We start from the raw sequence: 24,405 nt of genomic DNA, 5'->3' as shown, positions 1-24,405 counted from the left end.
ATTTTATGTTCAGCTGAAGGATGAGTTTTAGATTAAGAAGTTAAAAATAAATCAAAGAATTTAAAGTACAATACGATTGTCAGCTTAGTCAAATATTCATGGAGTCCAAGCACTTTTCTTTTTTTCTTTTTTTATAAATAGTATAAAATAGGATTTTATTGGAATCCTATAGCCAGAGTTTGAGTGTTTATGTGCATTTAATTAACATGTATATAGGAAAGGTAAGCTTCGTATGGAAATCCCTAATATGGAAATTAATTCAGCTCCAAAAAGACTTTCTTAACACTTTGTTTTGTAAGTAATTCAGCAGTGTGCTAACTTTGTAAGGTTAATTATTTTAATACAGTGCTTGCAATAGTTAACCCAAATGAAAAATGTGCTGAAAATGTATTCGCCCTCAGGTCATCCAAGATGTAGATGAGTTTGTTTTCTTAATGGGAACAGATTTGGAGAAATTTAGAAATCATCAACTGTTTACCATTGGATCCTCTGCAGTGAATGGGTGCCGTCAGAATGAGAGTCCAAAACAGCTGATAAAACCATCACAATAATCCACAAGCAATCCACACCACTCCAGTCCATTAATTATGTCTATAATGTCTTGTGAAGTAAAAATCTGCTTGTTTTGGTCTGTTAATTTTCAACATATTTAAATTTTTAAATGACCTGTTCTATTATTAAGCAAATTAAGCCTTTTTTTCTTCTTCGTCTCCACCCTTGTTCACCCCACACTGTGAGAAATGAATCAGTTCATCTTATTGAATCGGTTCATTTGGGTGATTCATTACCATGAACCGTGTCCAAGCAAACGCTTCGATGAATCCTTTGAGTCTTCACGAAAGTGTTTCAACAAGTTGTTTCCACAAGTATTCACACAGAACAGGTTTTATATTACAGACAGAACTATCTTTAGCGCTTATTAAGACCGAATGGCAATTTATTTTTAAATTGTTCTATTAAATTACATTAAAATACTGTTGTGTAGCTACAACTCATTTTAAAGCTAGCGCTATTTACTCGGGTTGTTTTCTTGCATTCTGTCTGCACAATTTTCTTTTATGTCTTTGGCCACTGCTGTTTTTAGCATTTCACCGTGTTGTATTTTTAAGCTGGTGTATAACGTTACATGTAAGTAGAACTACTCAACTTTTAAAATACATTTGATGTTATGTAACTACTCTTTAACGACTATTTTATGTAACTTTAGCTTAACTCAGTCTTATACGAAAAGATTCGTAACGGCTAAAGCCTTCGAACCAGTTCTGTGTGAACAGCCGCCTTTCGAATCGTTTAGAACGAATCATTCAAAAGAACCGGATCAGCAGGTTGACTCGTTGGCGAACCGAACATCACATGAGTGTGAGTGGACGCCTCCCTCTCGTGAGCTGCGCGGATGCACAAAACAAAAGCAGACGCAAAGCCCGTGGAATTAATCCAACACCAATGCAAAGCAACATTCAGCACAACGCATCTCTTGAGCGTTCAGATGAAGCTGTACCCCCGGCCACGCGTGTGTTTTCAGTGTGTTTGAGGTGGCTTTGAGCGGATCCGGGGCTCTTTGTAAATGAATAAGAGATGAACGCGGCTGGATCCGGGCTGGACGCAGACCGACACTGCGCAGTAAATATCATCTGGGCTGGGTTCGGAGAGGTTCGGTCGGGCTGAGACGGGTGGTTTAGGAGGAAGAAGTGCGCTGGACCCTCACAGAGGCCCTCAGCTGCGCACATCAGCTGTTCCGGGCATCCCCGTGTGTTTATTTGAGCTCTCAATCCATCATCACCTTTATTTGACGGTAAGTGACAGTGTTTACCTGTATGTGGAAATAATAAATGCATTAATGTTGAATTAATAAAATGTTGGCATTACAATCCGCACATTATTGTTGGATATCTATTCTTATGAAAAAAAAAATATTAATAATAAATGGAAAATTACGTGATTTGAATATTACATTAATAACTTAAACATTTTGTACAATATTGCATGTCAGATAATCGGTCCCTCAAATGCCACAGGTTCTGGATTTCTTTTGTGTTTATCCTTTAACCCAGACGCCCAGAACCTGTAGCACGTGAGGGCCAAATTCTCTGACATTCAGTTCAAGGCACATTTAAAGTCTGAAATGTGGAGTATTTGAAATGTTTCCTGGTGCACCAAGATATATTGTTTGTTATGCATTTGCCACAAAAAGACTGCCAAGATTTATTGTGTTCATGCTTGAACTATAAGTAACAGTATAGCCTACTAGCTGGTTGTTTTTCATGCACTTGTTTACTAAAATATTGATTGCCAGTGTAGCAAATCCATTGTTTTGATGAAATGGGAAATGCATTATGAGCACCTGTTCCTTAGAATGTGGAAACAAAAGCATGCATATTATATAATCTATTTAAATATGTTGCGTTTGCTGTTGCTTAAATGCTTTAATGTTGGAGAATTTGGTCCTCAAATGTTTCAGGGTTTCATGTGTGCATGCTTGAACCAAATAAAAGTGACAAAATATATTGTGTTAGTTTGAGAGCTGTTTTTTTCTTGCATACTGTATGTGGAGTAAATTGCTGCCTCACATAAGCACCAGATTAATTTGACAATATTTATGTAGATTTCCTTTGGGATTTTTGCCAAAACTGATTGCTATGAGCATTGTAGTGGTTAAAATAAACACAATACAAATGTGTAATAACCAGCATCATTTATTTAGTGTTGATTCAGACTTGTTTTTATAGCCTACATCAACTCTACATTGGTAATTTATACAATAGGCAAAACTATACTTCAGCTGTTCTTAGTGAAGAAGAAAACTCTTCTAAAACAATATTTGCTGTGTAGGCTGCTTGAGTTGTGTCTATATGGTTCTTTACAGTTTTTGGTGGTTATTTATAGGTTTTCAGATCAGTTGTAGGGTTTCTGAGTTCTATAAAGCACCAAAATTAGATTTCTAAAGACATCTGTCTGTAAAAAAAAACAAAACAAAACAAAAAACAGTTTGTGTGTGCAGATCTGTGTGTGAGCCGATAAATGCCACATGGTCTGGATTCTCCTATTCCTTTGGTTTTACATTGTGAGCTTTGGTTGTCGAATCAGATAACGTGTTTTTAGTTGTCTAAAAAAGATCATTTTTTAGATGTCTAAAAAAAAAGTCTAAAAATGTATTCAGACACGCCTAGCAGAAAGTTTCCAAGACTAGTTTTCATCACAAGTAATGAGGTCATACGAAGCTTTGCTTTGAAGAGCAGCTCCAAATTCCCACTTCAGGACTATTTAGACCATCTATGTGATCTGTGGATTAAATGACACAGTTAAAGCTGGTGGCTCAGTCATTAATGCCTTGCCTAGACTCAATTTCAGGATGGCCTGGTTCTCGTTCAGTCCAATATCTTAACAGGCTCAATTGGTTGCATATCCATGCAGATTCATTTCTGAGAGCCACCCAAGCGTTGTGAAGTACAGTCCTCTTTGCATGAAATTCCCATAGTGTTCTTTTGGATTCATAAAATAGCTAAACTCTTCAGATTTAATTGTTTAGTTCAGCTCTAGAATGCAAAAAGTCTGTCTGGGCCTTGCAGTGTTTGATCAAATCATCTAAGTATGGATTCATCTCTGTGGGTAGGGATGTTATTGGACATCGGATCAGACAGTCTTGGATGAATAGCAGAAGCTAAAGGTGGAGGCTGATGGAGTCTGACATCACTGGACAGTAATATATGGTTTGAGAGAGCTGTGGAGATGAACGGACAATAGAAGCTTTCAATAATGGTATAAAGGAATCAATTCGGCTCAGTTCATTGTACTTTATTGGCGTGTGTTTACTTTTTGTATTGCATGAGTAATCAATTAGCTCTGCGGTCGAGATGGTAGGCCTAATGATCAAGTGAGCTCATAATGTGTTTACATTCTGACTAGGTTAGCAAGGATATGGTATTTGCATATTTACTTCGTATCCCTCCACTGAGAATCTGGCATCTGTTGATGAGGAATTTATGCAGTGTTATTTTAAAGTTACAATTGATAATAAATAATAATAATAAACTTTATTTTATAAAGCACCTTTAAAGGCAACTTCTCAAAGCGCTGTACACAACAAGCAATACAAAGCTCAAACAACAAAAGTAACATCAACAATCAAATGCTAATTTAAAAAAATAAGTCTTAAGTCTACCTTTAAAAATGTCGTAGCCCTGTGCATCCCTAAGATCAGGAGGCAGAGAATTCCAAAGGACAGGAGCATATGAAGAAAAGGCCCTGTCACCCATAGATCGTAAGCGTGTTTGAGGAACAACCAACAAGTTGGATTGTGAAGAACGCAGTCTCCGAGTTGGGGTATAGGAAGTTAACAACTCCGATAAATAATAAGGGGCCAAGCTATGCAATGCTTTATATGTCGGCATCATAATTTTAAAATCTACTCTGAATCGGACTGGAAGCCAGTGTAAGGACTCCAAAACTGGAGTGATGTGATTGCATACCCTGGACCCAGTCAATATCCTAGCGGCCGAGTTTTGTACATATTGTAGTTTGTTAAGTGTGGATTTAGAGACTCCCGCTAGAAGGGCGTTACAGTAATCTATCCTAGAGATGACAAAGGAATTCACTAGCTTTTCAGCTACTGAGAAATTTAGCATAGGGCGTAATCTAGCTATATTTCTGAGGTGAAAAAAGGATGATTTAACTGTACTCTGGACAAAAGAATCAAATGAGAGCCTGGTATCAAAAATAACTCCAAGATTCCTCACTTTAGCTTGAGTAGCCAAAACAGAGCCATCAATAGTCAAGGATAAGGAACCAGCTTTTGAAATTTGATGACGGGAACCAATAAGCATAACTTCAGTTTTACCACTATTCAGACACAAAAAATTTGTACTCATCCATTCCTTTATCTCAGAAACACAGCCGGACAGAAAATCAACATCAAGATGTTCACCAGACTTTGAGTGTATATAAATCTGCGTATCATCAGCATAAAAGTGATAATGGAGGCCAAGCGATCGCAACAACTGTCCAAGTGGTGCCAGATAAATATTAAAAAGAAGAGGGCCCAGGACTGAGCCCTGAGGAACCCCAGTAAAAACAGGGCTAATCTCAGACCTGAAACCGCCCATGGAAACGAACTGTGAACGGTTAGTAAAATAAGATTTAAACCATCCAATTTGAAGATACACTTTAGATGAAGTCAGCATACTGTTTAGACATTCACAAGCAATTTTATTTCTGTAACATGGTGAAGTTTCTGAATTTTCAAATGAAACCGCATGATAATAATAAAATGTAAGATCCTTCTAGTGAGCGGAAAAGGAAGGTGGTCTTATGGGATGTTTCGATGAAAGATAATTTTTTATTTGGAATAGCATGCACTGATGAAGCATTTACAGTCAGGAACAGGTATTAAGAGCTGCTGAAAGGCCTTGAAATACTGTAGGAAATTCTGACTGATGGATCAAACTAACCTTGTGATGAAGGCATTACAACGTCCCATCATTTTAATTCCATCATTCTGCCTATCAGTTCTTTGTCAAGTGTTTTGTCAAAGTCATGTAAGGTGAAACCAACTAAGCCTGCAAGAGTTTCATGAGCATGACCTGACTTGGCCTTATTAGCTTGCAGAATCCATGTGTGGCATCTAATCAGGTGCTGCTCTGTCACACATTTATAGTGCTTATTGGCTTTTAGTACTGATACAGTATATACTACCATTCAAAGGTTTGGGGTCTGTAAGATATTATGTTTTTTTTTTTTTTTTTTTTTTTAAGAAATTAGGCCTAATACGTTTATTCAGACAGGATGCATTAAATAATCAGAAATGTTTCTTGAGCAATAAATCATATAAGAATGATTTCTGAAGGATCATGTGACACTGAAGACTGGAGTAATGATGCTGGAAAATTAGCTTTGCATCATAGGAATAAATCACACTTTAAAATATGTAATTCAATATTAAAATATGTAAAACAGTTCTTTTAAATTGTCATAATATTTCACAACATTACTGTTTTAACATTACTTTAATTAAGGTTGATTTGTGTGTTTTATTTTTGACTGTGTTTTACTGTCTTTTTTAATCAAATAAATGCAGATTGCTTGGTGAGCAATACTTTTATTAAAAACAAAAAATGGGTTGTTTTGTTTGGTTATAGGGCAAAAATTTGCATGCAAGATTTTGTTTGTATTGTCTGACTATATATCTTGTTTCTTATGCTGAGAACAAATCTCTCAGTTATATAAAGACAAGAAGCAGGGACAAAAAAAAAGAGATAATTTACCTGAGATCGTTTTAAGATTGTCAGATGTGCCAGTTGCCTCATGAGATGATTTATTCTGCTTTAAAACCAATATCTGGTATATTTGATTTAAGAAGGTAAAGATAAGGTATAAACATTGATGTTAGCATTGATTTGTGAATAAAATGCATGTTTGTCTGTTTGGCTTTCTGGGTGGGCGTCTTGTTTGCATCACCATGAAAGTGTGTGTAGGTTAGACATTCCTTGCATCAAATGCATTGTTAGTTGGTTTCTAATTTTGTGCATTTGTATGTTTACATGATCCAGTTTGCTGTTGAATCCTGGGAAGAATGTATGTGATTGTTCCTGCGTCATTGTGCTAACCATGTAAGCTTAATTTGTGTGTTTTATTTTTGACTTTGTGTTTTTGTGCACAGAGCAATCGCAGGAAGAAGTCAAGGCTCTTTCCTGGTGTTTCCTTGAGCAGAATGCATACTCACACACACACTTAGACACAACTTACATCACTCTGTACCCTAAATAGAATATGCATCATGGCCTATTGTTCATCCAAACAGTGCGGTCACACTGATGTGGCATTTCTCAGCCTTATTCGTCAACACGGGCCAAAATGTTTGTCTGATAAACCTAGATGACCTTTATTGATCTATTAGTCAAAAGTCAGAATGCCTTTGGGGTTATTCTACAGCCAGAGGGCTTTTGCACAATAAATCGGCTTTGAGAAATGTTGTTGCTCAGAAGACTTAGGATGTTTCTGTTAAGTATGAGCTTTGTCTCAGATTGCCAGATGTGCCAATTGACCCTTCACAAAGAGCTTGATTGACAGGCGATCTGACCAATCATAACGCAGAATCTGCCATCTTGTCCAACAAACAAATCTGACAGGAGAATATAATAACTTCAGTGGACTTAAACTTTAAAAAAAAGTTGTGTGTATTGATGTATTTCTGCGGTTGAAATAAAATACCTCCTGATGTTCATTTATGTTTATTTCATGTTTTAAATAAATAAGAAATATGATTGGTTCACATGTCGCATGAACTGAGATGCTACAGCGATCTGTCACGACACATTAAAGAGCCACAAAACAGTATATATTGTTTGAATTCCTTAAAAAAATGACCAAAATTCATAAAGTAACCTGCTCTGTCTTGTCTGTTGGCATGTTGTCTGTTTCCTCTATGCTCTGCAATGTATTTTTTGCAGCGTGAGAACGTGTAGTGTGAGAGCAGCATAGCTTGTCGGACATAGCAGCACTAAAGGTCCTTGCACACTAAGTGTGTAGTTTTCCTAAGTTTTTTGTTTTTCATATTCGTCATGCTTTCGTATCAAAATGGTTGCTATGGACGCGAAAATGCAGAAAATCGAACCTGTCAGAATTTTTTTATGACAGACGAAAGTTTTGGAGGCAGTGTGTAAATGTGATTGACACAACGTGAGGTCGTATTTATTTTTTTTAAGGTGTTTTTGTGGTGAGTGTTTTGATTTGATTGACAGGAATAAATTACATTTTAAAATATATTACAATAGAAAAGAGTTATTTTAAATTATAATAATATTTCACAATATTACTGTTTTATTGCATTTGTTTACACAGCGCAAAACCTGGATATTTTAGGCAATATAGAAATCCTGGCAAAGACGTGTCCCGTAAAAATGGCCTGAATGGTCACCCTAAAAATAACCCACAGTTGAAATAGCAGGTTGTAATTTTTTGAACATCCAGTTTAAGTGATTTAAGTGCTTTACAAAGGTAAATATTCATAATCTGTATGATAGTATATAATTAATAATCTGGTGTTTTGCTTGGGAGACACAAACAAGACAACTGTGGACATACAATAAAAGTATGGAGCTATAACATAAATGTGGAAAACATTTCCTTGATAATTGGATTTGCAAAATATAATTAGAAATGTTTGAGTTGATATTAAAATCTGACTTTGGATCTTGGCAATTTTTGTTATTGGCAAATCTGAGCACAGTTTGAGACATTTTTTACTTTTTTTGAAACAAATGTGAGATTATTTTTCACAACAAAAGTCTATTTTTTTTTTTCTCTATTTCTGATCAGTTATTTTAATATAAGTGTGATACTGTTACAGTTTTTAATAATATTTTGAATTGTTTTTAATTTTTATATTTTCTTTTTTAAATTAAAATTTTAGTTATAGTAATTTCGTTGTGTTTTTGTCTTTATTATTATTATTATTATTATTAAAAGAAACATTTTCTATTAATTTTTATTTCAGTTTTAGTTTTAGTTATTTCAGTGCATCAAGTTAAACTAAATAAAAATGATAAATGTTGCATTGGCAACAGGCTAAATAAGTTTAAGGTTTTTATCTTTCATTTTTCTCCATTTAAACTTTATTATTGCTTTTATTTAATGGTTTCAGTTATTTACTGGTTTTAGTTTTAATGTACTATAATAACCCCGCAACTGAAATATTAAAGAGATCTCATTTGTGTATTTTTGCCCTCTATTCTCATTCTTTGTCGTTTGCTAATTCACAGTTACTCTGAGGTTTGTTGTAGCAGCAGATAGAAATCTGTAAAAGTCTTACAAACGAGTTAAATCCATTCTGTCACACTAAGCAAGCAGTATGGTGACTCATAATAACAGTAAGCATTAATAAATGGACATTAGTACCACTAGGAAGCGTGTGAACATGCTACATTAGTCTATTGTTTGGCTGCGAACGCCAGCTGGCATGCAGAAACCCGTCTCAGATATGGGTCAGTGCTTTGGCATCTGAGTGGCCGGGATGTGCTGGCTCATCTATAAATAGCGTCACCCTCAACGCTGTATAAATAAACAGTGAAATGATACGAGGTGTTGCTGTGCGGGGGCTAGTCTGCTTTGAGGGAATGTTTGCTCCTCAAACTCGAGCTTATCTACACTTGACCTGACAAATGTAAATGCAGGCAGGAAATGTGACGCTAAAGCATCAGTAGCTGTTTTGCTGTGTAGTTTTAAGCTGAGTTTATTTGAATAACTATACAGTGATTGCTCTCATTGCTGTAATATGACTTGATAACAGGTGAAAAACATGTAGGTTCTATTGTTTTAGTAATTTTGGATACCAAGTTTTTATTTGTTGTAATTAAGCTATAGGTTCATCCTAACCCTCGTGAAAAAGAAATACACCTTGGCATACTTAAAAAAAAGTGTGCTTATTATTACAGAAATAATGTACTGTACTTTTAACAACATATTCAAGTGCAAACTAAATGTCATGTTTTTGGTCACTTAAGTAAATGTGTTAAAGTTTCAAGTTATATTAAATGCTGTCAAAATAACTTAAGAGTGTTTTTGACCCACATAAGTAGGACTTGGTTAATATGGTTAAAGTGTACTGCTTAATACTGACAAGCATCAATGGTAAACTAAAATATGCTCATGTCATTTCTATTAAAAATTTAGTTACACTTTATTTTAAGGTGTCCTTGTTACAGTGTAATTATACATTTAAGAACTGAGTAATATTAATTAACTATATGGTTAGGATTGGGTATTACTTAGGGTTACTTGCATGTAATTATGCATAATTAATTGTTATCATAATAGTAAGTACATGTAACAAGGGCACTTTAAAATAAAGTGTTACCAAAAATTTTAAGATGTGTTTAAATTTGTAATTACACATTTGTAATGATGAAGTAGCAATTTAGTACAATTAATATATTTTAACTTTCAATGCCATATAACTGACTACAGTTAAAGTTATTATCAATACTTAAGTATGTTGTTAAACACATCAAAATGACTGTACTTTTTTTAGAAACTTGACAATATTATTAAAACTGATATAAACTGTACTTTAAAGTAAAACCTTTTAATGAAAATTATTACAAAATGCACTTTTTAAAATGTTTACTCAAGTGTGTCGAAGAACATCTTGAAGTACACTTAAGTGGCCTTTTATTTCCTTCATATTATGTTATCTGCAAGTACATTTATTTATTTATTTATTTATTTATTTTTTAAGATTTGAAGTCCACTACAAGTGCAATTTTTTCTGAAAAAGTTAAGGTAAGTTAAGTTAAGTTAGGTTAGGTTAGTTTAAGTTAAGTTTTTTATTTAATTTTAATTGTTTTTATAATTTGATTTTATGTATGTATCTATTTATTTTATTTTATTTAAATTGTAATATCAGTGACTTAATTTTACTAGAATATTTTGGTGGACAATGTATGGTTACCATGGTAATTTTTATTAAGTTTATGAGGCCATTCACATTGCTGAGCCCAGAAAATCTTTCTGAAATGACATCTGTTTATATTGCCATTTTCTTATCCTGCCTAAATGAGAATCTTTCTGAAGGAAAGCAAAGTAAATATGCATATAATGAAGCCTGTATATTGATGATCATTTAGCGTGGTGCGCGTGTCGTCCCATCAGGCCAGTGTTTAGCCTGAGTGCTCTGAGGTTCAAAGGTAAGGCCTCTCAGTGGAGGCATTAGGCAGGATTTAGCCGTGCTGCCTCAGACCGGGAGCGCTGAGTCAGTCATCCGCTGCCTGAACGGCTTTGGGAGGAAGTGCTCTGAGGAAGGGACAGGATGTAAGATCATTAGCTAATGCATCTTAGGTGAGTTGACTGTTCCTGGCAGAGTAACAGCCACAGGCGTCAGGCGCCACAGACAGATATCGCCCTCCCCATTACTTTAGGCATGTTGGCGTGGTCCAGTGCCCAGCAGCTGATGTTGTATGGACTGTACTAACTGGACAGATGGAGGGTAAGGTTTATGGTTACTTGTTCAATTGTTTGAAAGGTTTTATTTCTACGTTTGATGGATTTTGGCATTGAAGGCCTGAAATATAATCAACAGAAAAATGCAAATTCTAATGGTACGCGACCATAAAATAATGAGCTTTCACCTTGCGAACAACATAACTTATAACATATATTTATATAATAATTTAGTTTCCAGAGTATCATAAAGACGTGGGCCAGAGACTCTTCTGAAATCACCTCAACCACCCACAACACTTTTAGTGTAATTTTAGTATTATCTTGGTATTATTTATATAACATTATAGTATTTATTCATATTTCAATTTATTTGATTTTTTTTAGATGTTCAGTTTTACTTTATAATTTACATTTTAGCCTAAGTTTTTGCCTTTCTACCATGTGCTTTTAACTATTTCTAGATAACTTATAGCTAATTTTTATATTGTAACTTATAACCAATTTTAGTAATTTTAATACTACAACTTTTTTCAGTTAGTTGCAAAGGCAACATATGATTTTCGTTATATTATGCATTATAGTTTTGTAGGCCAAAACATTCAAATTCCTAAATGTGGAATTCACAGATGAATGTGAATTCTAATGGTGCATTAAAGTCATGTTGATTTTTTTTTTTATTTATGAGTTGAATGTGCATTAAAGCCACCACTATGTTGTAATTTTGAGTTGGAAACTCTAAACTTTCTTTTAAGCCCAATGTGAATATATATATATTATATATATTATATATATATTATATATATAGATATATATATATATATATATATATATATAGATATATATGTATATTTAATATAAGTATGTGACGTCAGCTGCCTCCTCCCTGATAATCACCGGCACCCCGTCTCTAAATCGCCGCCCTTCACCAGGCTCCCGATAGGAGTGGGTGTGGGAGAGAGGAGGGCGCTGGACGAGTCAGGGCTGGCGGCGTGTGATGGGGGACACCTGAAGGAAATGGAGCCTCATCACCGCCGCTGTTTAAAGGCCCAACGCGCCTCTCCTCGGGAGACCGGTCTCTTTCCCCGTGGCAATCCACACTGGTGTCCTCGTGGGTCCAGGAAGGGTGCGTTGAGGGATTCCCGCGCCACCAGAGACGTGAGCTGCCGGAGCGCCGCGGTCCGGTCGAGAACCGCACCCGTCTACACGGCCGTCGGGCCAGGATGCCGGGCCGTCCATCCCCTGCAAGCGCCGCGGCCAGCGAGGAGGATGAAGCCGCTAGAAGAAGCGCCGCCCCTCGCGCCCCCGGACCGAAGAGGGGAGCGCGTGCGGCCGCCGGACTCCGCCCCTTACCTGGACCCTTCCTCCATGAACACTGCCAGACCCCCACGAACCCCGCAGCACGACGAGGACACCAGATTCCCTGTTGTTTTGGACACTGTTCCCCTTTTGGACACTTTATTCCCCCTTGTTTGGTTTTTCTGTTAAATAAAAACCTCTCCGAGGCCTGACGCCACGCCCACTGTGTCTGTCGTTGGCTCGTCCCGTCACAGTGGTGGAGAATGCGGGCAGGGCGGAGCCTAGACAGCGCAGTTGGGAAACACCTGATGACGTCACTCCCTCTCGTTTGCATAAGTTCGCGTACCCGGACTGGGACGGAGGAACGGAGGAGACGGCCTCCCAACCACACAAAGGGGTAAGTGACTTCTCTTTTACGGTCATTTTACCCTGTGGTTGGTTGAGGCTGTCGACTAAATCCCGTTTTCTCTGTCCCTGTTCCTGCGCGCTGCGAGAGGGAGAGGGAGGACTGCCCGGAGAGGATTCCCCGCCCCGCCCCACTCCGACCGTGTTTGGGGCCTGGTTGAGGAAGGTAGCACTCCCGTGTGGGCGGCGCCCTGAGGACGGGGATGTCGCTTGGGGGGGGGAATGTGACGAGTCAGCTGCCTCCTCCCTGATAATCACCGGCACCCCGTCCTAAATCGCCGCCCTTCACCAGGCTCCCGATAGGAGTGGGTGTGGGAGAGAGGAGGGGCGCTGGACGAGTCAGGGCTGGCGGCGTGTGATGGGGCACACCTGAAGGAAATGGAGCCTCATCACCGCCGCTGTTTAAAAGCCCAACGCGCCTCTCCTCGGGAGACCGGTCTCTTTCCCCGTGCATGCACACTGGTGTCCTCGTGGGTCCAGGAAGGGTGCGTTGAGGGATTCCCGCGCCACCAGAGACGTGAGCTGCCGGACCCGCGGTCCGGTCGAGAACCGCACCCGTCTACACGGCCGTCGGGCCAGGATGCCGGGCCGTCCATCCCCTGCAAGCGCCGCGGCCAGCGAGGAGGATGAAGCCGCTAGAAGAAGCCGCCGCCCCTCGCGCCCCGGACCGAAGAGGGGAGCGCGTGCGGCCGCCGGACTCTCCGCCCCTTACCTGGACCCTTCCTCCATGAACACTGCCAGACCCCCACGAACCCCGCAGCACGACGAGGACACCAGATTCCCTGTTGTTTTGGACACTGTTCCCCTTTTGGACACTTTATTCCCCCTTGTTTTGGTTTTTCTGTTAAATAAAAACCTCTCCGAGGCCTGACGCCACGCCCACTGTGTCTGTCGTTGGCTCGTCCCGTCACATATGCCACGCCTAATGTGTTTACAAATCATTAAAAAGTTTACAAATCTTGTTATTTTTTTTTATATATGTTATTTTTTTTTTTAGTTTTTAACAAACTTAATTATGAAATATGACAACATTGTACAACACACCTTATCTACATTCTTTATATCATTTTATAGAAGTAGAACTTCTTTGAATTATTTTGTAGAAAAGGTACATTGCTACAGTATCTTGCTCCAAATAAAGTGATTTGAGTGCACCTGGCTGACATCAAAATTACTTCCCAACTTGTAAATATGAAATTCAGTGAAAATGTGGTGTTAAATGTATTTAGTCTCAGACAAATTTGAAAATAGGAACATAAACATGCTCCAGTTGAACACTCTGTGTCCATAGGAATGGACTTTGTTGCATTGCCAGTGGTCTCTTTTGCTTGTGATGCTAGACAAAAAAGCTGTTTGAAAGGCTTCACCTCATACTGAATTTATAGAGAAAACGATCTGTTGTATTCATCCTTTCCCCAATTCCTTAATGGCTAGCTTATAGTTGAAATCTTTGACTAATCTCTACTCTCAGTGATTGAGAGCGATTTGTTGGTTGGATTTGAGCCAAATCTGGATTAGTTCAGCAGGGCTTCAGACCACAAAACAATGGACTTTTGTCATTGTGAATGACAAAACTTAATTTCATGGAGGGAGCCATATATCATATCTAGCTTCCAGAATAAGACTTGGGCCAGACACTAATTAAAAGATCATTTTATAATTATTTACATGCTACTATATTATTTACACACTACTTATTTATTTATACATTTTTTTTTACATATTTGACTTACCTTTATATATATATATATATATATATATATATATATATATATATATATATATATATATATATTCAGTTTTAATTTTATATTTTTTGTATTTTTTTTCATAAGCTTTTTCATTTTATTAGTTTCTTTTTTTTTAATATTTCTACACAGCTTTACTTATTATTTTTTATTTTAGTTTTTAATAATTTTAGTACTTTTTTCAGTTACTTGCGAAGGCAGTATTAGCCCTTATTTTATTTTATTTATTATTATTTTTCTTTTTTTTTCATCTAATATTTAGATATTTATTTCTTTCAGGTTAATTTCAATTACTTAAAATTATTTTAATAGTTTTTGTTTTATTTAACAGCAACAACACTACCCCTAGCTTCATCACGTCATGTTTTACAAGTACAAGCAATTTTTAGCTATTTGGATGCATATGGTATATTTAGACATACATTCCTAAAATTTGCAATAGTAATGCACAATAGAAAGCAGGATATGCTGTTTATTATTTGAGAAAGATAAAGGGAATTATAGTAATCCAAAAAGATAAGAGAGACATATGCTGTGTAGTCTAGGAAAAACATGGTAGGAAAAAATTACAGCATAATGAAAAATCTCAGTAGGACAGGTGGAGGAGGCAGAGATAAAATATGAGATGGCTGCAGAGTAGAGTCTGTGCAGCTGTGTTTGTGAAGAGAGATGGAGGAAGGGCCGATCAGACCACAGAAATGAGATGAGACTGGCGTGGTAATACAGGGATTAATAGAAGAGTTCTGTCACTGCTAAATCCACCCATTCACCCGCTAATCCTCGCCCAGCGATCAGCCGCACACTTACTGTATGTGTGCCAGTTAGCATGCTAGCATATACAGTAGCTTCGCATGTGGAAGCAGACATGTTGTCAATGAGCTGAAGTATACACTGGTTAGTTTATCAGAAACTAATCGGAAGTCTTGCATGGGGAGATTGACCTTTGTTCTGGTTTGCATTATTGGGCAAACTACTGAAAACATAGCTTTTGTGGTTTTTGTTTTTTTAATAAAGGCAAATAATAGTGGCCAAAAACTATTGCTACCTACCTGTTTGTGTTTCCAAGATGACCACCGCATGAAATTGTCTTTGCCCCTACTCTACAAAAAATGTAGCTAGGTTGAAGTCATCCTTAGAGAAAGTAGGTTGTTAAGCTATATGATACATAGTATTATTACTGAAGCTATTACTTCATAACTTCATACATACTGTAGGAATGGTAAAAGTAATGTTAAACAATCACCATATTTTGTTCAAAAGCATAAAGCTTTTCAAAAAAGTTAAACTAGATTAGGCATGTAAAGTGTCAACATTGTAGAATTTGGAGTGTTTAGTCACACGATTGAACAAATAGTGGTGCTGTTACGTCATGACTGAGAAATGTAGTTAATCAAACAGCTTTAATATCTGTAGCAACACTGCTTGTTTTTCACTGACAGACTGTCGTGTTTAAAGCAAATCCAGGGACTTCGTAAATGTGGCATGTTTATAAATAGATTCAGAGTCCTGCTCTGTGTAGTTTTGGTATGCGTGGGACATCAGGAAAATGACTGACCTAGTTTTCCTTAAAACTTCACCCTTCTGATTGTATCCTCAGCGTGGAGCGCTCTGGTGTGAAGATATCCTGCTGACCATCAAATAAAGCGCGCACATCAGAGGAGTATAATGAATGAGATATCTAACACTTCCTGTCAGCTCCTCTGGTAGTGTGAAACTCCTCTTGATCCTATTTAGTTTCACCTGCTACCAACACCTACTGTGATGCTCTCAGAGCAATCTGAGACTAATTGATGAGTTTAAGAGGAAAGGAAAGGCTCCATGAGAGGGATGATGGAACTGCATCAGAATATTTGAAGGATCAGTACTCATCAGTATGTGTATTTGTAAAGATAATTGTTGTGTTTTAATGTAGATCACTAGGGGAAAAAAACATTGTGTTTTCATGAACTGGCAAATTTTAGGATATTTTGCTTTAAAATACACATTTGAGTGTTTGTTCCATCTTTAAAGGCATAGTTCACACAAAAATGAAAATTCTGTCATTAATTACTCATCTGTAATCTGTCATTCTAAGCCCGCAAGTCCTTCGTTCATCTTCAATTTACATGACCATTGAGGAATTTTAACCGAAGTATGTTACAGATATTTCATGAAGACACTATAGAGTCGTACCATCTTTGTGGGCATACGATGACCCCTTTAAAAAATAAAATAAAACTTGTTTGAGGGCCATGGGCCAAACGTGTTGCATCATAGCCAGCTATGTTATATTAAAATGTATTATATTAAAAAAATAATAATAATAATAATAAATAATTTGAAAAATAAATTAATGCAAAAAAAATATTAAAAAATTAATTAAAATAATTAAGTTAAAATAAAATAAAAATATAAATTAGAAATGAAAATATGCTTCAGTAGCATGTTTTATTCCCATGTTTCTTCCCTCCTCTTGTGTTATGACATGGCAGGCCAAATCTAAGGTCATCACTGGCCCTGGTTTGAGCTTTTCTGCCATAGCAGAACCATTTTGTTTTCCCAAAGAACAACATCGAAAGAACATTTTAGGCATGTAAAGAACTGTTTTCCACTATAAGGAACCTTTTGTGAAATGTGAAGCTTCCATGGATGTTAAAAGTGCTGTATGTAGGATTGGCACCGAGTGGTTGAACTAGGTATTGCAGTCCAAATTCAAAATATCGGAGAGGGTTTTTTTCGCCCGGCCCCTCCTCCTCAGACTTGACGCACACGCAGGTTGCCAGATTAATGACAAAAACAGGAACGAGTGCACTTGACGATTAGTGGAATGGCATACGCTGTGTTTTACCGCCAACTGGCCGAAAATACAATTGGGTAAACTGGCGGTGGGCGGGTTTCACAAACCAAAACAGAGACCGACATTCCGGCCCAGAACACACATTTTCAAAGGAGAATAACTGACTGTAGCATTGTTTTTCAGATAAACAAATTTGTTAACTTAGCACGTTTCTTAAATATCTGCAAACATATTATGGTATTTTTATGCTTTAGTAGAGTCAAAATCTTACATACAGCACCTTTAAAGTGAGCGTAGTCGATTTTGAAATTATGCAGTGCACATCCCTTCTTTTTGCATTTTGAAAATAAAATAGTTGCTGCATTTAAAACGTCAACGCATAGGGGCCTGTGTGTTTTGTTACTATTGGTAACAGAAGTTCCCACTGCTTTGTAGAGAGTGCTGCATTTGAATCAGCTGACACTTTGTTGTATATTATTGTGGTATCATCGATTTCAGATTTTGTCATGCTCTTACTGGACATCTAATTGGGTAGTTCTTGACCACTGTGGACAAGACCTGAAATGCTGTTTACACCAGCTTTCCAGAACCATAAAGGTCTAATATTTGGTTTCCCAACAGTTAAACTAACCAATGGCCAGATAATTTGATTAATTTATCTTAAACATACCATTTGAATGCGCATGAGCTACGTGTAACAATGCTTTCCACTGTCTGCCGTTGTAAAATAGAGCAGTCGCTCCTCTGAGGATTTGCTCTGACAGCGGCGTACAGATGAGCTGTTGAAGTAATGATGAAAAGTTTCATTGAAGCTTTGCGTAACTGTGACGAGGGCTAATTTTAGCCGTAAAAAAGGTGAGGACAGAAAAAAAACTGAAATATCTGATGCTTTCGGTGAGTACATGTCGCAAGTGAGTTAGTGTGACGTCTGAAAAGCTGTGGTGAATGTAATCTGTATCTGTATTAAATATTATTATCATTATCATTCAAGTTGTTTCAAACCTGTATGAGTTTCTGTCTTCTGTTGAACACAAAAGAAGATATACTGAAGAATGTGGGTAGCCAAATAGTTGACGGTAGCCGTATGGAAAAGAATACTGTGGAATTGAATGTACCAGCATTCTTCAAAATATCTCCTTTTGTGTTCAGCAGAATAAAGAAGTTCATAAAGGCTTGGAGGCTTGAAAATTTTTGTTTAAAATTAGATTTGCTGGTATTTTGATGTACACGAAATTTGTAATTTAGTCATTGGGAATCATTGTTGACTGATGATTAGGTAAATACAACAGATTATCATTAGAGATGCACCGATTGCAATTTTCTTGGCCGAATCTGATTTCCGATTTTTTGTTAGTGTGAACTGCCGATACCGATTTCCGATTTTTTTCCCTAAGAGATATAATTGACAGCACATACAAACAAAAATCTACTTTTCTTCAACGCAAAGTTTCATAAGAAAAACACAAGTAAAAAGTCAGTAATAAAATAGGAACACACTTACATCTTGTATGCAAAGCTTTCTTGTGAAAAAATAAACAAATAACGTTTGAATAAGTGTTCAGATTAAATATATTCCACTGTATCAGTAAGAAGGTAAACAGATTAATCAAATAGAATATTAGTTCAAATGTATTGTTGCTCTATATGGAAACAGTAATAGCCTATGCCCTGAGTTTGGACGTCAGCACGGACAGATTACACTAATTTGCATAGGAAAATTTATACTGCAAAAACTCGGACATAAGATAAAAACAAAGGAACAATTGCAAGATGAATAAAAAAAAAATAGAACATTAACTGGAGTGTGAGAATCATTTTACTATGCTGAAGTGTAGGAAGACAATTGTCCCTTTTTGCTTTCCTTACATCCAGTTGTGTTTGGTGTATTTGCATGCTGCAGTGTTGCCAAATCCCCAGAATTCTTACCCTCGGAATTAGGCTACTTTGGGGCAATGTTTGATTAACTATTTGGTCGGGTTTATTACACAGACTTGGCAACCCGAGGGGAAACAGGAATTCCAGAGTGGAACAGACGGTCACCGATCATAAAGAAAATCAGCCGATTCCGATCCCTGGCTGATCGATCGGTGCATCTCTAATTATCATCATCAAAATATAATTGAAATAAAAGCGAGGTTTTTAAGGTCTTTAATCATGGTTTTAATGTCTCCACATCCAGCCAAGTAGACGGGCTTGCGTGTTCTGTTTGACAGCATGAGTGATCCTGCGCTCTTCACAGTAAGCGTACAAACATGTCTGCTTCGCTGAAAGGTAAATATCCTTCACCTGTCACCCCTCAACCTCCCTTCTTCCCGTTTTCACTGATAGTGACATTTCCCACACTTTTAAACAATGCAGCAGAGATGTGTGGGAGAGTGAGTGAACAGCAGGCAGTTATATAAGCACCAGACCGAGACCGCCCAGTGGGACCTTCTCAACTCCTGCTCAACAGCCTCACTTGTCCATTTTTTTTTTTTAGTGCTCACACTTGTTCAGCCACATTTACAACAGCGTATTCACATGGTTAACTAAACTGCCAGAAGAAATAGTATTACACTTCTGTTCAAAAACTTTTTTTTTTTTTTAAAGAAGTTTATTTACTTGATTTATTTGATCAAATACAGTGAAAACAGTAATATTATGTAACATCATAGGCGTCATTTGCGGGTGGGACATGTCTCCACCACTTTTTGCCAGGGTGATATTGTCCCTAACACTTTTTGGAAGTAATTGAAAAATATATTGCGGAAGGTATGTATTAAAGGGAAAACAAGATCAACAAATCATTCTTCATAATCTAATTAAGGTGATAAACAAAACAAGAACTACATTTGATTCCTTGCGCATGCATACCAGCGCATAACGACGTGATTTGCAGCTGTCGCACTTTGCGCAATGTCCTTACAGCATTTTATTTTAAGAATGGAGTGCTTCGTTGTGCTAAGTAGGCCTGCCGTCTACTAAAGATTTTTCTAGTCAACTAGTCACACGTTATATTACATTGATTAATATAAAAATATATTAACCAAACTGTAGCCTATTATATTCCGCGCTCAAGCACGCGCTAAAGCAATGGCCTCAAAGCACCGGCAAAGTGATTATGAACGTTTCGGGGGAAGAGAACACATTTTAATTATTTATTAATAAACTAGTGCTTTCTGAGTCAGTGTAGGGTGCAAAGATGAGGTTGCCGAATGCTGACGACATGCCCCGTAGATGGGAAACATTGTAACATCTGAGGGGCACGTTGTAACATGACCATATGACAGCTTAAAATGTTATCTGATTGAATGAAAAAATATACATAACAAACTAAAATATTTTGTCAATGAAAAAAAAACAACAACAGATTTTAGAGTTTGACAATGAACATTGCAACCAATGCTTGGGACGGCCCACATAAAAGAGCAAAAATGCTTTACGTCTTGAAATAATAATTTCTAGACATAAAACATTGACTGTCAGTCTTTGTTCACCTGTTTCTCGTTGTTTCTCATTAAAATTCATTAAAGTAAATAGTGTAAATTACATTGCTAATGTCATAGAATAGCATATTGTAACGCAGTGTTACAACATGCCCCGTCGGCGCATCTGGAATTTAAAACTGGTTAGTGTCTCCTGCTAGTTATCAAAGCATTAAAAAACGATCTGAACTGATAAATAACAGATTGGAGATTAAAATAAAAGCAGATTTATCTCATTATAAATGAATAAAGAAAACTGAGATGAAAATGTACTTAAGCCAGAATTGTAATTTTACTGTGGTAAAATAAATGTTAAGTGATATCTTCAAAAGATTTTTGAATTTTGGCGCACATTTTTTTTTCTGTATAATGTTGATATGATAACTAATAAATATTCAAAACCACATGTGTTCGCCGAGTGAGCAGGAGCGCGAAGATGACGCGAATATTGATGGTTTACACGCTAAAGTAAAGTAAAAGACCGCACCAGAGAAGGTGAACATGTTGGTATTCTTGTGGGGGAAAAAAAAAACTTTCCAGGCACTGTCACCGGCAGCAAGCTTAGTTTTACTTTACTTTTTGTTTTGTTTTTTCATTTTGAAAAGCTTATCTTTGCTGTTTACCTCACATTATGCTGTGGAGGCTCTCTTTTATTTTTTATTTGATTCCTCTGTGTTTGCTAAACATTCTGTAATTTATTAGTAATTATATAGCCTAATACAGCATGTAGTGTAGGCCTAGGCCATGCCTCATCTTATTCGTTTTTGTTAATAAACGGTTTGTTAGCTAGTTTGTCATTGAATCTTACTGTTTTATTGTTGTTGTGCATTTTACTTGAAAATAGCAATGAATCCATCTTTATTTTTTAGTCTTAAAAGGTGAAAGGTGTATGTATATAGATGTAAGCAAAGCAGACAATTATCTTTTATTGTAAAACCTGACTAGATCGCAAAGTCGAAAGTGAAAGCATCCGAAGCCGGGCTTATAACACAGCAAAAAAGGAACTCCATTCACAAATGGAGTGGGGGGCCCATCAGGACTGCCTATGCATAGGGCCCGGGATCTTGTGCAACGCCCCTGCATTGATGTATTTTTGAAAAGCAAAAATTACTCTTCCAACTCTAAACCCAATCCCCTAGTAAATTAGGTTATTAAATAAAAAACTAGCAAAACAAGTTGCGCAGTGTCCCCACCACTTTTTAAAGCAAAGTTACGCCACTTTGTAACATTATTACAATTTAAAATAACTGTTTTCTATCTTTATATATTTTAAAATGTCATTTATTCCTGTCATTCAAAGCTGAATTTCAGCATCATTACTCCAGTCTTCAGTGTCATGTGGTCATATAAAACATTTCTTATTATTATCAGTGTTGAAAACAGTTCATTCTTATTATTATCAGTGTTGAAAACAGTTCAATATAGCATTGCTATATTGTTTTTTTTTTAATGGAAAGTTCAAACCAACAGCATTTATTTAAAATAGAAATCTTTGGTTCTTTTTACTTTTGATCAATTAAATGCATCCTTGCTAAAAAAAATATATATATATATATACATATATATATATATATATATATTAGGGCTGTCAAATGATTAATCATGATTAATCACATCCAAAATAAAAGTTTTGTTTACATAATATATGTATGTGTACAGGGTATATTTATTATGTAAAAATAAATACACACACATAAATTATATATTTTGAAAATATTTAATTGTATTTACATTTATATATTTTTATTCTTATAATTTATATTATATATAAATATATTTAATATATATAAACATTACATATTTTTTTTAAATATATACAGATATATGTTTGTATTTATATATACATAATAAATATGCACAGTATACACACATATATTATGTAAACAAAACTTTTATTTTGGATGTGATTAATCATGATTAATCATTTGACAGCCCTAATATATATATATTTGAATATGCGCTACAGGCGTCCTGTGTTTGAATCCCGACTCGAGGATCTTTCCCGATCCTGCCTCCTCACTCTCTCCCACTTTACTTCCCGTAAGCTCTGATCTTGTCCTATCACAATAACAGAGGATCTTTTTATTTATTTATTAATTTGTACAGATTGAAAGAAAGAATTATGTGCACAGCTGCACATGAGAGTAAGGGGGAAAAAGCAGCTCAGGAGATATTTTAGTGTACAGCATCTGAAATATGACTATTTTTGGCATGCTGCAGTATCACCGAGCTTTGAGTTCTCTCTCCAGAGTATTTAGATGGCTGTGTAATGTTCGCCAATAATGAAATTTGTTTGTCATGATTTACTCACTCTCTTACCTTTTCAATCCCTTATGGCTCTTTTTGCTATAACCTGAAAGAAGAAAAGGAAAAAATGTTGGATGCTGTTTGACGTATAATTACAATATAACAGGACTAGACTCAAAAAGACATAAAAGCACCATAGAAGTGTACTACAAGTACTACAAAGCACCTACAAGTATTACAGATCTTCTCAGATCAGTTCAATTTGTGAACAAATCGTGGTAACCAGTTCTGTAATTTTAATCAGTAATTTATCAACAAGAACTTGAACAATCATGAATGCACCAAGTTGGCTGCAGATGTGTAATGATTATGATCTAATGCATTGCTTGTGTTCTTATGTCATATCTGATATATGGTTTTCATTTTCTCTCTCTCTTGTTCTGTCTCCGCTGTAGTTATGTAACTTGGTGTACTGCACCGTCTGATCTCGATCACACGTTCTCTCCCGAGTTTCATTGCTTTTTCTTCTGTTTCTTAGTTGCTCCATCTGTCTCTGTTTCTCTTCATTTCTCTAGATCTGGGTAATAGGATCCATATTAATCATTGCACAGCGATTTATCCCAATGGCTTCACTCTGTTTTGTATTTGAAAACATAAAATTAATAAATTAAACATTTTCATTGTTTAGAAATAAGCCAGAGCTTCTTTGGTTCTTTTTATAGGCAGCATTTAACTGATAAAGTCCCCTTGCGAAAAAATAAAAAATAAAATAAATAAAGCAGTGCTGTATCATGGTTTTGGATGCAATACCTTTCATATACCGTGGTATTGATTTATCACCACATTCACATATGATGTTATTTACTTCACAATGAGGTATTAGGATGAGGCAGTGACTGTAGACTGCAGCCCGTGGATGATTTTGGCAGTAGTATAGAAGGCTCTTGTGTTTGGTTGTTGGCCAGGGTGTGCTGAGGTAAGTTGGGCAGGCCGCATCGCTCGGTGTTTCACACCCTTTTGGAAATCTGCGCCGACCACTCGAGCAGCAACATCTAATTTTGGAGCCGCTGGGGAGATGCACGCTTATCTGCACTTTTAGAAAGCAGGACTGACTGTGAGAGAGATAAAGGAGGGGAAATGGGAGGAGAAAGGTAGTGTAATCTGCGAAGTTAAAAAAAGGGTTTAAAAAAAGATTACCCAGTGATGCTCCTGGGCAGTATTATGAGATATTTTTTGTGTTTTTTTCAACTATTATGTTTTGTTTTTGTTTTTGCTGTTGCTTTGGATTTTAATATGAACCAGGTTCAAACTCATCCATCCATTCTCCAAACTGCTTGTCCCATGTAGTGTTGCAGAAGTTAATTCAGACCAATGAATTTATTGTTGACTTTTAAAATATCTTTAATATTTTTAGAGTTAGAGACAAGCAAATTTCACGAGATACATTTCTAATTTCAAAATTTTTTGTTATTCAGATATTACTTATTAAAAGAAAAAAGTATCTGCTGTATGCAGAGTGACCCACATTTGGTTTTTG

General features: G+C 36.5%; 1 protein-coding gene across 3 annotated transcripts in view; it reads left to right on the top strand.

Moving 5' to 3' along the window:
• The first annotated feature begins 1,341 nt into the window (after positions 1-1,341).
• hecw2b (HECT, C2 and WW domain containing E3 ubiquitin protein ligase 2b) overlaps positions 1,342-24,405 on the top strand; it is a 59,011-nt gene continuing 35,947 nt past the window's right edge. Inside the window, exons 1-2 of one of the 3 annotated variants that reach the window (XM_042716974.1) lie at positions 18,738-19,244; positions 19,337-19,428. The gene's annotated coding sequence lies outside the window, so the exon portion shown is untranslated. Of the gene's footprint in view, positions 1,793-18,737; positions 19,429-24,405 lie in introns of those variants that run through there. The other 2 variants (XM_042716972.1, XM_042716975.1) reach the window with 2 other exon arrangements.

This window comes from Cyprinus carpio, chromosome B1 (genome assembly GCF_018340385.1).
Source record: "Cyprinus carpio isolate SPL01 chromosome B1, ASM1834038v1, whole genome shotgun sequence".
Taxonomy (NCBI): domain Eukaryota; kingdom Metazoa; phylum Chordata; class Actinopteri; order Cypriniformes; family Cyprinidae; genus Cyprinus; species Cyprinus carpio.
Note: the sequence above shows the minus strand (reverse complement) of the source record. Positions and strands in the feature narration are given on the sequence as shown.